The sequence below is a fragment of the Bos indicus x Bos taurus genome, chromosome 4 (assembly GCF_003369695.1).
Source record: "Bos indicus x Bos taurus breed Angus x Brahman F1 hybrid chromosome 4, Bos_hybrid_MaternalHap_v2.0, whole genome shotgun sequence".
Lineage (NCBI taxonomy): Eukaryota > Metazoa > Chordata > Mammalia > Artiodactyla > Bovidae > Bos > Bos indicus x Bos taurus.
The window spans coordinates 85,638,085-85,653,741 of NC_040079.1; the positions used below are offsets into that span (position 1 = coordinate 85,638,085).

The window sequence follows — 15,657 nt, forward strand, 5'->3', positions numbered from 1 at the left end:
GATTGCTTCTATAGCAAAGAAGCAATATTCCAGCTGGCTCCTAAACCATGTATTTTAAAGTTGTTTGGAAAACTAGAAATGGGTCACAAGACAATTTTTTCACTGTATCCATTACAGTGTCCAGATAACAAATTAGTTACAGAATCCAAGGTGCTTCTTGACACGTCAATATGTGGTTATGAACAAGATATACTTGAGCAAGGAATCAATTTCACTGCAAATGGTACATTATAGTATCAATATCTCAAATCAGTCTCTATCTCCATAACTCAGCTTTCTTCCCAATTTGTCCTTAATGTCTCTCAATTCTAATGACCAGCAAATTCTAAAGTCAATTACAGAATTCATCTCCCACTTTTTTCTCCAATATTGCATACATTATTCCCACCACAGATGTAACTGCTATGTCATTTTTAAAACACATTAGAGTAACTTGAGTTTAGAGTAAATTAATCAAATTATAATTGGCCTTAACATAAAATCAACATCCAACACATGCAGGGTTGAAAAGAGGAAACAATGTTTACATTTTAAGACCAACAAGTTCACAATTTGTAATATGACATGCACTGAAATATATCATTTAATGTGTATTTAGGGAAATTAATCACTGCAGATGGTGATTGCAGCCATGAAATTAAAAGATGCTTACTCATTGGAAGGAAAGTTATGACCAACCTAGACAGCATATTAAAAAGCAGAGACATTACTTTGCCAACAAAGGTCCATCTAGTCAAGGCTATGGTTTTTCCAGTGGTCATGTATGGATGTGAGAGTTGGAGTATAAAGAAAGCTGAGCACCGAAGAATTGATGCTTTTGAACTGTGGTGTTGGAAAAGACTCTTGAGAGTCCCTTGGACTGCAAAGAGATCCAACCAGTCCATCCTAAAGGAGATCAGTCCTGGGTGTTCATTGGAAGGACTGATGTTGAAGCTGAAACTCCAATACTCTGGCCACCTGATGTGAAGAGCTGACTCATTTGGAAAGACCCTGATGCTGGGAAAGATTGAGGGCAGGAGGAGAAGGCGATTACAGAGGATGAGATGGTTGGATGGCATCACCGACTTGATGGACATGGGTTTGGGTAGGCTCCGGGAGTTGGTGATGGACAGGGAGGCCTGGCGTGCTGCAGTTCATGAGGTCACAAAGAGTCGGACACGACTGAGGGACTGAACTGAACTGAACTGAGGGAAATTACATTTAGCAAAACAAATTCTTTATTTCCTTGAATGCCTTTCTGTTTCTCCTCTCTCTTCGTCTCTTTCTGCCTGCCTGCCTGTAGGTGTAATATTTCTTTTGGGACCTCAAACATAGCACTGTGTGAGACCTGTAGAAAGCCTTTGATAGGAAATCAATAAGTAATTGAATTCAAAATTGACTGAACTTAAAATAAGCTACAGCAATAAACCTATATCAGCAGAAAGGCAAATCTATTTCCCAAACAAGATCAAAGAAGCACAGCAACTCCATTATGTGACCTCACTGAAAATTAAAACAATTAAGAGGCTCACAGAGTAAGATATAAAAATACATTTTGTAACTTTGGTAGAATTCTTTGGGAACTAGAAGATCTTTGAACAAGATGAGGTATATCTGAAGAAAACTTTATACTTTTTCTCTTATTATAAATTATAAATAATCTCACACTAGATAAATAGTAAACAATCCTCATATTAAAAAAAAAAAAAAAACACAGACTGATACTGCAAGAGTGTAATTCAAAATATATAGTACTTGATAGGAAGTCTGGCTAACTCACAAGATTTGAAGAATATCTATTCACTCAGAAGTCACTTTTCAACAGTCCCCGGAATCCATGGCAGATTGAAGAGAGCTAGTAAAGCGAGAAATGAACAGGCCTGAAGCATTTAAAAATGGAAGTGACAAGTTACACCAAACTGAGCACTATAATAGCTTTCTTATAGTGCATGACAGTGGGAAGTATCTTTTACTCAAGATTCACTATGGTTGACTAGGAATTTCAAACCCTGGTATGGGTTCATGAGATTAAGAAATTCCACTTGACTTTCAGTTCACTAAGTAAACCACTTGTCCTCTGCTTCCTCTGTTCACCACCTTTATAAACTCATGATAATCTCCTCTTCCTCTGCATTTTAACAGACGATATGAGGTTTCAGAATTTAGGGGGGGAAATATCTATCAATAATGACAAAACATTGTCATCATCCTTAAGTGAATTTGGTCTTAAAGACATCATTAAGGTATCTGTAGCTCTCTTTGGAATCTACCACAAGCTCATCGTAAGCTGATGCTTTGTTATTGCTGTTTATTTTGCCTGCCTTTCCCTTATTTTATACCTGATGAGGATTCACAATAATGTGAGAGACTTCTAACTGAAGACTTAGTCCTCTGCCTCACAATTTATCTTCTCCATCCACACTGTACCGGGGGAGAAAAAATAAGCACTAGGAAACTACTCATAACTACAAGAACTATTGACTGCTTCATTTATGTATCCACTAGACACCTAATATCTGTTCATTCATGAAGGCTTCTTTCAGACATTGTTAATACACAAATGAATATGGTAGTTTCCTCATGCTGAGTTCTCACAACTGGTAGCCTGGAGATCTCTAAATTATACTCTTCTCAATTCCTGGGAAATAATCACCACCAACCTCTCACTCAGGACCACTCAGTCTGGGAAACATCAGCTTTAATAACAGACCTAGGACTATACTTTACGAGGCCGTTCTGGCTTTTTATGAAAAAACCAGTCTTCTCCTTCCTGACACTTAGCACTGATGTAATTCTATTATTATTTGTACATTTTCTTTATAGGAGTCCCACCTTGTCTGTGAGGGACAGGTTCCAAGACCACCAGTGGATACCTGAAACCATGGATAGTTATCAAACCCTATATATACTATTTCCTACACATACATAACCTATGATTAACTTATAAATTAGGTACAGCATGAGATTATCCAAATTGCCAGCCAGCCGCCTTGGGGGCCATTATTAAGTAAAATACAGATTACTTGAAACATAAGTACTGTGGTACCCTGAACAGTTGATGTGGTAACTAAGAAGGCTGCTAAGTGACTGATGGGAAGAACATGCTTAACAGAGGGGTGACTGACATCCCAGGCAGGATGAAATGAGATGTTGAGAGATTTCATCACACTACTCAGAATGGCACACAATTTCAAGTTTATGAATTATTTATGGAATTTCCCATTTTCAGACCATAGTTGACTATGGATAACTGAAACCATGGAAAGAGAAACTGGAGAAGGGGGAACTACTGAATTGACATGTTTCCTAAATTTAATATAAGTTCCATGTTGGAAAGGGGCCTTGTGTCTTCTATTCACAGTGAATCCCACAGAGACTCAATACTGTGTATGAGCCACAAAAAGTTAATTCATGAGTTAATTATGACTCCACAGAGTTACTTGAGACCAATTATCATTTCAGAGAGCTTTGATTTACTAAAATCTAAAATCTTGATTCTTAATTCCACATTTAATTTCAGAATATAATGGAACCACCCCCAGTACCTAATGTTTCACTGTTCTTTTATTAAAGTAGATTCAGGTCTCGGTTCTGGAAGTTTGCCCAACTCTTCACAATAGAACAATGATTAGTACCTTATTCACATGCTAAAGAAATGAACATCATACTTCATAAAATCAAAGATACAAAAAGTTACTCCATCTTTGGGAGCTTCTATTTTGCCTGAAAAGGTAGGGACCAAAAAAAAAAAAAAACAGTTTCAAGGTCTTCACAGTATAGAGCATGAGAAATTTAAACCTATCCTTATATTTTTTCTAGGAAAACACATGTTTTACTTATGAAGAAAAACTGGGAACACATATCTACCTTTATATGAGAGTGTCTCCAAACCCTATCTTAAGGCATTCTCTATCCACTTTACATTTGCCTGTGGCAATGCATCTTACAGGATGATTTTTCTGCAAGAAATCTTCAGGATAATAACCAAATTTACCCCCATACCCTTCCAATTATAAATTATTAAAAGCAAATATACCCTTAGGATATAAATTTCAAAAGCATTAATGAATTAGACTAAATCATTTTTTCTTTTTTATTTCAGGAAAGATACTTCATCTGTGTTTTCTAATTATATTTTTGGTCACCCTTTTTCAGCTTTCTTCAAAAATACTCCTTTTTTCTAAGAGCAACTTAATGTTTATGTTCTCTTAGATTCTGTCTTGGCAATCCTGTTAAATTTCATTTTTATTTACCAAATACCCACTTTCTCTCCTGGCAGAGAATTGTACTTCTCGGCCCCTCATAAGTCAGAACCTGTGACTTGCTTTGATCATGGAAATGTGAGCAGAAGTTTGATGCGTTACAGGCAGAAGAGATAAGGATCCCTCCATGCTTCACCCCATTCTCTTTTCCCTCTGCATAAGGAAAAATTAAGTGCCAAATACAAGCTGTTCAAGAGGGCTGTGTCCCAAAGATTTTTTTAAAAAGTCAAATCCTACCCACCATAGATATGTAACAAAGCAGAGAAACAAATCTTTGTTACTGGGAATCATTGAGATTTGAGGGCGTTGTTACGATGGCACAACCACATATGCAAGGACTGACAGAGCTTTCCACTCTGTTCCTGCTCTCTAGCTCTGTATCATAGCTTTAGCTGCCACCTATATGTTCATTATTTCCTCCTCAAAATCTTCACCTCCACCAGAACGATCACCTAATCACTAAATGCATTTTCTACATGCCTCCTGGACAGTTACACCTGGGTGCTCTTCAGGCAATTGATAATCATGACCCAAACTAAATTGCCATTTTTCTTTCAAAAATGTCATCTGCTTTCCTTTCCTCTAATATTACTCATCTGTGAGAGTCATCCTCAACTGCTGTCTCCCTCAACTCCACTCCACATCCAATGGATTGCCAAGTTTTGTCAGTTCTGCAACCCAAACAGAATTTATGCCATTGTCTTCATCTCAATGCCAACATTCTGATTTAGAATCTCATCGTTCATTTCCTATGATTTAAAACAACCCAGATTGTCTCCGCTTCCAATCTTGCACAATCTCGGTTTATCCTCTAAATTTTCACCAGCATGGTCTTTCTAAAATTCAAATGTTATTCTATCATTTCACTGCACAGAATCCACCAAAGGAAACCAAGCATTCTTTACAGTGTTCAAACCATTTGCACAGCATTTGAGATTCCTGAGGATCTGACTCCAACCCACCTTTTATTTTTACCTACAGATATATGCCCACATTCATCTTCCCAATTTGCCAAGCCTCTTTCTGAGGCATCATGTTCTTTAAAATTTCCATTACTTTTCTCATTTTTGTCTATTAGTGTTGCTTTGCTCCTAACACTTGAGTGGCTAACTCTCCTCAGTTCTCTGAGCCAAAGTCACAATTCCAGACATCACCAAAAGCAGGAAGCAGATAGAAATGGGCCTTTGTGGATCCTACTCATGTATATCTTAAAATAAAAATAGACAAAGGGATACAAATAAAACCAAAGGCTAATAGGTCATGAAAACAGATCAAGTTCAGGATCCTTAGTGAAAGTGAAAGTGAAGTCGCTCAGTCGTGTCCAACTCTTTGCGACCCCATGGACCCCAGGCTCCTCTGTCCATGGGATTTTCTAGGCAAGAGTACTGGAGTGGGTTGCCATTTCCTTCTCCAAGGAACAACTTAAAAGTATTTGGAAATCCAACTGGATAAAAATGCAAACTTTTCTACTGGATTTTGCTATTACCTGGGATGGTGGTGCAAAAGCCAGTTTGTAGTAGGTTAAAAAGTAAATAGAAAGTAAGACTTGGAAACACGAAGTACAGACAACTCTCCTAACAAAGTGCAGAGCCTTTAGGACAGAGAGACATGGTTCAAGGTCTAGAAGGGACAATACGGGAAGAGAGACATATCCTCAGTTTAGAATTTCAGAGGAGTTGGAGACACATTAGTTAGACACGTTAGCTGCTAGGGGAAATTAGAATGAAAGGCAATTCTTTTGAAGGGAACAGGGGTTTCTGAAAGTGGAATGTTACGTAAAGATGGACTTGCTTAGAAACAAATATTGCTTTGCCAGGGGAAGAGGAGAAGCACGGGAGAGAAGTTATGTTTAGTCACATCTAGATTACAGTGAGAGCAGCTCAACGATGCAGAAATATCCTACAGATTTGAAAATACTGGTGGGATGACAGATGAAAGGTCACAGGTGACCTTTTGTAAATCACATCCATTGATTTCCTAAGAAGCCAAGACCAAGAAACAATCAGGTTGTTCTCTGAGTGATGAAGCAGAATTGGATTTATCACATTACAACCTACATTCCAAAACAATATTTTTAATATAATTTCACCAAGAATCCTTGACAAAGTCATTTGACTACATAAAATGAATTGTCTGTCCTCAAAACACTGAATGATACATGACATCTTATTTGAATGATGTGCAGAGCTGGACAATGTATAAACCATGCAAATATATGGAGAAACAAAGAGCCACAATAAATCCTTGACAGATATTAGAATCAGAGATGGATATTATGAGGCAACATCATTTGTTTACATTTTTATTTTTGCTGAAAAATAGTCATATTTGGGAGTGTAGAATCAGCTTTCCTTATTGGAGTCACTAATTCCTTTGAAATTAATTTCCCTTTGCTAAGCTGACCTAACAAATTGGGATCCCACCCCCAGTATGTATAGATGTGTTGAAGATTAGTTAGATATTGTTTATAAAGAACACAGTCTCCTTAGCAGGAATTATTCTATAGGTATAAATTGTGAACTTATGTACTAACAGCAGAAAAAGAAAATTAAATGCTAGCTATTGCTTTGGGGGAATATTATTTCTAAGAGTTCAGAATTGTTTCTAATTAAAACTATCTTTCCTTAAAGCAAGTTTCTAGAGATTCAGTAGGTTCCTTCTGCCTAAGAAATATTAAAAACTCTGTGTTAGCAGACCACCCCTGACCTTGGATCTTTAGACTGGAGTATGTTACAAGTACTTAGGTTTGATGCTATAATATCTTCGCCATATTTTATTGTATTGAATTTCTCTACACAATTTGGATTTTTTCTTAGAGATGTAATAAAAATTTATGGGCATAGCCCATTGCTGTTACACTTCTGCATATACTGTCATTAAAGATAACACGTGAAAGTGTTTACAACATCGGAAATCCACATCATATATGAATATTCAAAGGATTTCCACCATCAGGTGGCTCACAACATTCTTGTGGTGTTTTCTATCCCCTTTTACTGATTTATGTTAGAAAAACTTACATTTCTACCATTGGGGGGCTGGAATTATAACATGTTTTTTTATGCTCTGATTAACGTTAAGACACTTCCAACATTGCAAAAAGGCATTTCTTCTGAGGTTTTAACTTCTAGTTTTCATAGCCCTTTGCAAGTCTGATTTTTTTTCATTTATTCATGCTGCCTCACTTTAATTTATTCGTGTTACTCAGCCCCAGAAACAGACGAAACAGCTTTGGACTTGTAGGAACCATTTGACCAGTTACTAGTGGACAGAGAGGGGCAGCACACACACTCAGCCCTCTGGCAGCCTGTGTGAAATGCATCAGTAGCCTCCACCCAGGAGGCAGGGTAAGTGCCCACATCAAAAAAAATATACCATTACAATGGATGCTAATAAGTCTCAGAGGAATTCAACTTGAATGAGAAAGTTCCAGTTCATTATCTTTTATCACTTACAGTCACAACAATGTGCTAAGTTATTTTCGCTAATATCTTCAGCTGAGCCATTGCACAATGCCTTTTATCTTTTGTGAAAATTATCTAGTTTTTGCAATAAATAATGCGGATAGAGACCAGACAGCTATTTTAAGATGAGCATTTTAATGGTTAGGTCAACTAAGTAGAGCATGTTAAAGATCAGAGAGACTTTTTTAGACAATGACTCACAAAAAATAATGGAGAGTCTAAAATGGTAAAAAGAAAAGAAAAAAAAAAAGTAATCACCTGGTATAAGAAAAGAAGTAGTAAAGTCAAAAAATCATCTCAGATGCAGGATATACTTGACAATGGTATAGAAAAAATGTAAACCTATAGTTAGCTTTTATATATTTCTACCCAATTAAAACACAACCATGACGTGTATTCACCTTCCCTGGAAGGCTAATAATGTGGCACCTAAAGCAATATTCCCCACCCATATCCCCCTGGGATTGACCACAGTGCGAGGGCTGTGTGGAGGAAGGCCAGAAACATTGCTTACAAGAGGTACTTAGGAATTTAGAGATTGAAGGTGAATGCCTAGGTAATTCTTTTAAAATAGACCCCAAAAATGTTACATTCCTGACTCAAGTCAATTCAAAACAACCATTTAAATAACATACATAAATTATCACACCACTGCATTTTGTATAGTTAAACACAATTCTTGGTGATATTTTCCATTTATGTGGCTCCAGTATGTTTGTTTTCTCAGACTCACTACCCAATTTAAAGAAGTAGCCCCCCTCTAGATGGAGAGGTTACTTCAACCCTTACTTTCTTTTTTCTTAATATTTCTTATCTGAAATGCTATCATCTGTGTACTTGCCAGTTTGGCTACTTTCTGTTCCTCTCCCCTTCTCAATAAAGTCAGCTATAGGATATAGACATCGGTTTTACTCACCCCTGCAGTCCAGCTCCAAGAACAAGGTTGGCCACCACAGAAGATGCTCATGTCATTCATATAATTACCCCATTTCAGTTAGAATTTTTAAAATGTATGCCTTTCAATTGAATTGAAAATACACCCCCCCATACACAAAAAAAAAAGTTTGCCATTTTACAATGAAATGAAAGAGAAAAAGTAAACAAATTTATTACCCCAGTAAAACATTCCTTCTACATTTAATCTTAAATGTCTTTGAGCTGACCCATCTCTGGGGAACACAGCTTCTGCTTTTGCTGTGTATTTGTGGATGTGGGTTAGAGTTGGGCACGATTTATGAAGCTAACTTCTCCAATACTTAATATCATCATAAAATGTTAGACCAAAATCATTGTGATCAGCATCCCCGCACCACCGCTGATGGGTAACTTCACATAAGGGAATGAAGGCATTAGTCATTGATGAAACCTCACTGTGATCTTTTTGGGAGCTGCTCAAGTGCATGCCTCTGAATCTTTACTGCTGATTTCTCTGTAGAACTTACCTTAGTGGCTTTATTCAGTTTCAATGAAACTTAGTATCAGAAACACTTGTCAAACATATGACTAAAGTCATAAATACAGTACCATCAAAAATGAAAGAAAAATAATAACACAGGATGGATATCATTTATGTCAATTTAACATTTAAATTCCCAAAAATAATCAAAAGCTTTGAGAATCTGGTGGACAGCAAGGAGATCAAACCTGTCAATCCTGAAGTATATCAACTCTGAATATTCACTGGAAAGACAGATGCTGAAGTTGAAGCTCCAGTACGTTGGCCACCTGATGTGAAGAGCCAACGCATCGGAAAAGACCCTGATTCTCGAAAAGACTGAGGGCAGGTAAAGAAGGGGGTCAGAGTATGAGATTGTCGGATGACATCACCAACTCCATGGACATGAGTCTGAGCAAGCTCCGGGTGATGGTGAAGGACAGGGAAGGGAAGCCCAGCATGCTGAAGTCCATGGAGTCACAAAGAGTCAGACATGACTGAGTGTCTGAACAATTAACAACAACAATTAAATTCCCAAATATAATCAGAAGTTTTACCTTTATGAAAGCCTCTGGGAAGACCTGGGTCTCCTTTGCAACTGCTCAGCTTCCTAGGGGGAAAAGGAATGAAAGAATCAAAGACGGAAGGGGAAGCAGAGATAGAAGCAGGGGTTAGTCAGCTGTTGTAGAACCAGTTCCAAACACAGGGGGAGATAACTGCCTTTGGGAGGGCAATTCCACAGAAGGTCCTGATCTAGAAACCTCCCCATCCCCTCAGCTCTCCTCATCAATGGGATGATGTTATTTTCATTTCTATGATGTCACGTCTTGGCTCCCTGTTAATAGTAATAGATCCTGGAGTAATAGGGAGGAATAAACCAGAAAAATAAGAAATATTGAGTATAAAATACAGGGGGTGGTGAGATTCAAAAGACCACTTCATACAAAACAATGTGTTAACTTTTCTGTCCTCCCTTTCCTTTCCTTAAAGCCAAGCAGTGAAGAAAGTGCTAGTGTTGCATTCAGCTTTTTCATTTGTTTTGTTCTCTTCCACATACAGGTCTGCTTAAAAAAGTAATGCATGTAAGAATTTCACTGCAAATAAAAGTTACAACACAATTACAGTATGTCTAGCCTTCAGCCATTTCCAGAGCTTGAAACAAAATGCCATTAAATTTTACCTAACCTTTTGTTACTTAAAGTAGATAGTTCCTGCCTGCCCCCAAACACACGCAGTTTTTCATTCTTTCCAAAATTCAGTATTGTGTCTAAACTAGTGAAAGTGAAAGTGTTAGTCTCTCAGCCATGTCTGAATCTTTGAGACCCCATGGACTGTAGCCCACCAGGCTCCTATGTCCATGGAATTCTTCAGGCAAGAATACTGGAGTGGGTAGCCATTCCCTTCTCCAGGGGATCTTCCCACCCCAGGGATCTAAACTAACCAGTCATGAAAATGTAACTTCATGAATGGGATTTAGCTTGTATCTCTATAACAGCAGGCTTCCCAGGTGGCACAGTGATAAAGAATCCACCTGCCAATGCAGGAGACTCAGGAGACATGGGTTTGATCCCTGTCTCGAGATGATCCCCTGGAGAAGGAAATGGCAATCCACTCCAGTATTCCTGCCTGGAGAACACCATGGACAGAGGAGCCTGGTGGACTGCAGTCCAGGGGATGGCAAAGAGTCAGATATAACTGAGCAGTCTATAATAGCAAAGTATTACCAATGAAGCAAATAAGGATTTGAACTTTTGAGGATTATTTTATGGGGATCCTAACGATGTGAGAGTTGGACTGTGAAGAAAGCTGAGCATCGAAGAATTGATGCTTTTGAACTGTGGTGTTGGACAAGACTCTTGAGAGTCCCTTGGACTGCAAGGAGATCCAACCAGTCCATTCTAAAGGAAATCAGTCCTGGGTGTTCTTTGGAAGGACTGATGCTAAAGCTGAAACTCCAGTACTTTGGCCACCTCATGCGAAGAGTTGACTCATTGGAAAAGTCTCTGATGCTGGGAGGGATTGGGGGCAGGAAGAGAAGGGGACGACAGAGGATGAGATGGCTGGATGGCATCACTGACTCAATGGACGTGAGTCTGAGTGAATTCCTGGAGTTGGTGATGGACAGGGAGGCCTGGCGTTCTGCAATTCATGGGGTTGCAAAGAGTCAGACATGACTGAATGACTGAACTGAACTAAACGATAATGTAATATTTTTAGAGAATTGTAGAAGGGAAAGAGAAATGATGGAGACACAGAGACAGTGAAAGAATGAATCCAGGCCAAACATGAACAGAAGCTCAAAATAGTTGATTTTTTTCCCTTTGTAACTTCCTTCCAAAGCCCTCCTGTTTTATTTGCACCTCCTCTCCCTCCATTGTCTGCAGCCCAGCCTTCTGGAGACAGAAGTGACCTAATGTTCACCCTCTATGACACATCTTCTAGAGAAGCCTTGGGAGAAAATGGAATGAACTGTTTAGTAGACAGTCCTTTGGACAGCAAGGAGATCCAACCAGTCCATCCTAAAGGAAATCAGTCCTGAATATTCATTGGAAGGACTGATGCTGAAGCTGAAACTCCAATACTCTGGCCACCTGATGCGAAGAACTGACTCATTTGAAAAGACCCTGATGCTGGGAAAGATTGAAGGCAGGAGGAGACGGGGATGATAGACGAAGAGATGGTTGGATGGCATCACTGACTCAATGGAGATGAGTTTGAGTAAACCGGGAATTGGTGATGGACCGGGAGGCCTGGCGTAATGCAGTCCATGGGGTCACAAAGAGTCGGACACGACTGAGCGACTGAACTCAACTGACTGATAAACTCGGTGTGTTATATTTGCCATATTACACAATTACAAATTCTGGATTGGTCATTACACCCATTTCACAGATAGGAAAGCTGAGGTTTCGTAATTTGTTCTTTGTTACCCAGCTTTCCAGTGAAATATCTGGCTTCAGGTCCTGTTTCATTTGACTTTAGAATGTGTCTTTTCAGTGCAGTGCGCTGTCTCTCTACCTCCTTACCCAGACTTGCGATCGGCCAGCAATTGGACTGAATGAACTAGTTCCACCAGAGCCTGAATAATGAGTGAGACTTAATACACTTTCCCTCCAAGGAGTACACATATTTACACAGGAGAAAACACCCTTGATTAATGAAGGATTTCCTAAGGTAAAATTTCTAGGCTACGCATCACTTTTCTGATCAAGTGGCATCAGGGCTGAATGCTCCACTGGCTTTATTCGGCAGGTTGTGGCTCTCAAACAATCAAGTATATTTAGTCCCAACAGACAACTAGGCATTGTGCGCCACAGTTTTGTTTTGTTTTTTTTTCCAGTGATTGTTACTGGCAGGCTTTGAAGCAGTTGCTCTAACATTTGGGAGAGCAGTGTTTGCAGAAGGAATTTGGTTCAGTTCTTAATAAATGCATTTGTCATGTTTCTAATTTTCTTTCTGTACCCTTCAAATGCAGTTGCTTCCAGCCTGAAAACAAGATAACCTCAGTTTGATGTTGTCATTGTCTCTCTTGTTTCCTGTAGGATATCTGAAGAGAGAGAAGCAACATGAATTCTTGGCAGTAACAGGCTTTTCCAAAGGTGTTAATGCCTCACATTCTGAGGCTGTTTGAACTGCTTTAGTCACACAACAAGAGTAATAAATTAACCTCACTTTGTAGCTACCACCTCAACTACAAATGGTGCTCCTACCAGCATCTCTCCGAGCAGCTGTCTAGAGCAATAAGCTTCACATATGCCAATAGTCTAAGAGGTAAGGTCAAGTTCCCAAGCCAAAGTTCCTGACCTTGAACCTCCATCTGTTAACTCAAAGCTTTGTGGAGTCTATTCACCCACTTTGTTTCTAGTGCATGAGAAGGGAATAAATATAGTACCCACCCAATTACTCATATGATTGAATGAGCAATGCCTATGAAGTGCACAAAAGAGTGCCTGAAATGCTCTCTTATATGGGAAATAGATTTGCAATTCACTTAGTCCTTCTGAAACATGGTATTTATTGTGCTGCATCATATATGGCAAGAAGGGATTCACTGTCATCATAGGCTGTGTGTGTGTGTGTGTGTGCATGTCTGTGTGTTAGTTGTTCAGTTGTTTTCAACCCTTTGTGACCCCATAGACTATATAGCCTGCCAGGCTCCTCTGTCCATGGAATTTTCCAGACAAGAATACTGGAGTGGGCTGCCATTCCCTTCTCCAGGGGATCTTTCCACCCAGGGATCAAACCCGGGTCTCCCTCACTGCAAGCAGATTCCTTACCATCTAAGCTGCCAGTCTTTAGACTATGAAAAAACAGGATTCATAGGAGGCTACTAGAAGAGCACATGTTTGGCACAGCATTCACTACTCATAGGACAAAGCAGATCAGTGATCGAAGCTGGCAGAGTTCTTCAACTGCATGAAATGGGGACTTGAGAAAAGAGAAGGCTGGAGCAGAATGAGAACCCAAGTGCCTTCTCAGAACCAAAGAGGATAACATGCCATGAGACCTTTAAGAAGAAAGTCAGAGCTAATAAAAACTTGCTAAATAGATTAGAAATGGCAGGTTGCAATGATAAAATACAATCATCTAGAAGCTGTCTCGGAGAAGGCAATGGCACCCCATTCCAGTACTCTTGCCTGGAAAATCCCATGGATGGAGGAGCCTGGTGGGCTACAGTCCATGGGGTCACTAGGAGTCGGACACGATTGTATAACTTTCAAGTAGACAACCTGAGCGACTTCACTTTCACTTTTCACTTTCATGCATTGGAGAAGGAAATGGCAAGCCACTCCAGTGTTCTTGCCTGGAGAATCCCAGGGACGGGGGAGCCTGGTGGGCTGCCGTCTATGGGGTCGCACAGAGTCAGACAGACTGAAGCGACTTAGCAGCAGCAGAAGCTGTCTGAAAAGCAAAGGTGATTAAGGCAAAGTGAGGAATTATTATAGACAAAGAAAGAATACCGCTGAGTGTACACTCTGTTTTAAATTGATTTCACTGCCCGAGGCACTCGTGAGAGTCACATTCTGAAGGACCAAACTAAGCCTTTCTCCAGAAACGTTGAGACATGATCAAATTAAAATTATAGTTGGTAAAACTCTTATTTCCAATGAGGGAAATGAATCCACTGAGAACCTGGAGAGAGAGGTATTCAAAGTAGAGACAAGCAACAGAAGAAAACATAGGAAAGTTATAGAGACAAATTCATCTGGCAGCAAAGACACTTTTCAGTGCTACTGCTTGCTGTCTGCCATCCACCATCTGTGCAGCCTGGAGTCAAGGCCATGGTGCCACTTGAAATCAATCAAACATACAACCAAATACATGAAACTTTGACCACATCTCTAGATTTAAAGATGAAAACAGTCAAGAAACAGGTTTTAAAAAATCAGGAACATTCCAGAATCTCTGATCATTCATAAAGTTCCCCATTCCTGTAAGAGCCCCATCCTACAAGTTGGCCCCAAACACACCTCCCCATGTGAACTGAACAATTTACTATATTCTGTTACATCATCAAATGTTCTCCACTAATAATCTGAGATACTAAACATCCACTGCTAAAAATGAAAATGCCTCTGGGAACGTGAAGAAACACCTCTTCAATGCTAAGCAGAGAGGAACGGTACTGGAGAACTGGAGTTCTCATCAAAGCAGGGTAGAGGTAAGAAAAAATTACAGGAGGAAAGTCAGACCTCGACACCGGTTCAGCGAGCATCCACAGGTACACAGGGCAGTAGAAGAAAGAAGCGGAAAGGAAAATAGAGAAGTACACTGTTACATTTTGCCTAAATTTTTACTTTTTCTTTGGACCATGCTTGAGTCAAGAAACTGTTCTTTCAGGCTTTCATTCTCAACTACATGACTCCAAGAATGTGGATTAGATATTTAAATCAATACTTTATTTCAGTTACCTTCACTATCAGTTATCAGGGTTCTGGACACTGCTTTCAAACCTGATTATGGCGACTTTTCTGGGAATGTATAGTAGTGAAGTTGCTCAGTCATGTCCGACTCTTTGCGACTCCATGAACTGTAACCTACCAGGTTCCTCAGTCCATGGGATTCTCCAGGCAAGAGTACTGGAGTGGGTTGCCATTTCCTTCTCCAGGGGATCTTCCCGACCCAGGGATCGAACCCGGGTCTCCTGCATTCCAGGCAGACGCTTTAACCTCTGAGCCACCAGGAAAGACTCCCTGGGAATATATACTCAATTTAAATTCACTAGAAAAAAATTTTTAATTGACAGAAGCTAGAGGAGAGCTTAAACTGTAACTGAGATGGAGGAAAATGGGTAGAGGGTCAGAGAGCAGTGGGAAAATGTTAAGGTTCAAGCCCTTATTACAGAGACAAAAACAGTCCCCTCAACCACCACAGCTACAGGAGGAGGAAATGGAGGTATGGAAAAACCTCAGCTCAGCAACTGAAGATGCCAGAGAACAGAGTTCAGGGCTGGAAGAGCTGCTGGAAATTTTAAGAATTCTGGCAACAAGAGAGCTGAAAGAATGAGGTCCAATAT

The 15,657-nt window shown here is 39.6% G+C and overlaps 1 non-coding gene across 1 annotated transcript; it reads right to left on the bottom strand.

The window, feature by feature from the left end:
* Window positions 1-15,254: 15,254 nt before the first annotated feature.
* Window positions 15,255-15,327, bottom strand: TRNAS-GGA. Its single transcript has one exon. It is a non-coding gene; the product is annotated as a tRNA-Ser (tRNA).
* Window positions 15,328-15,657: the final 330 nt, after the last annotated feature.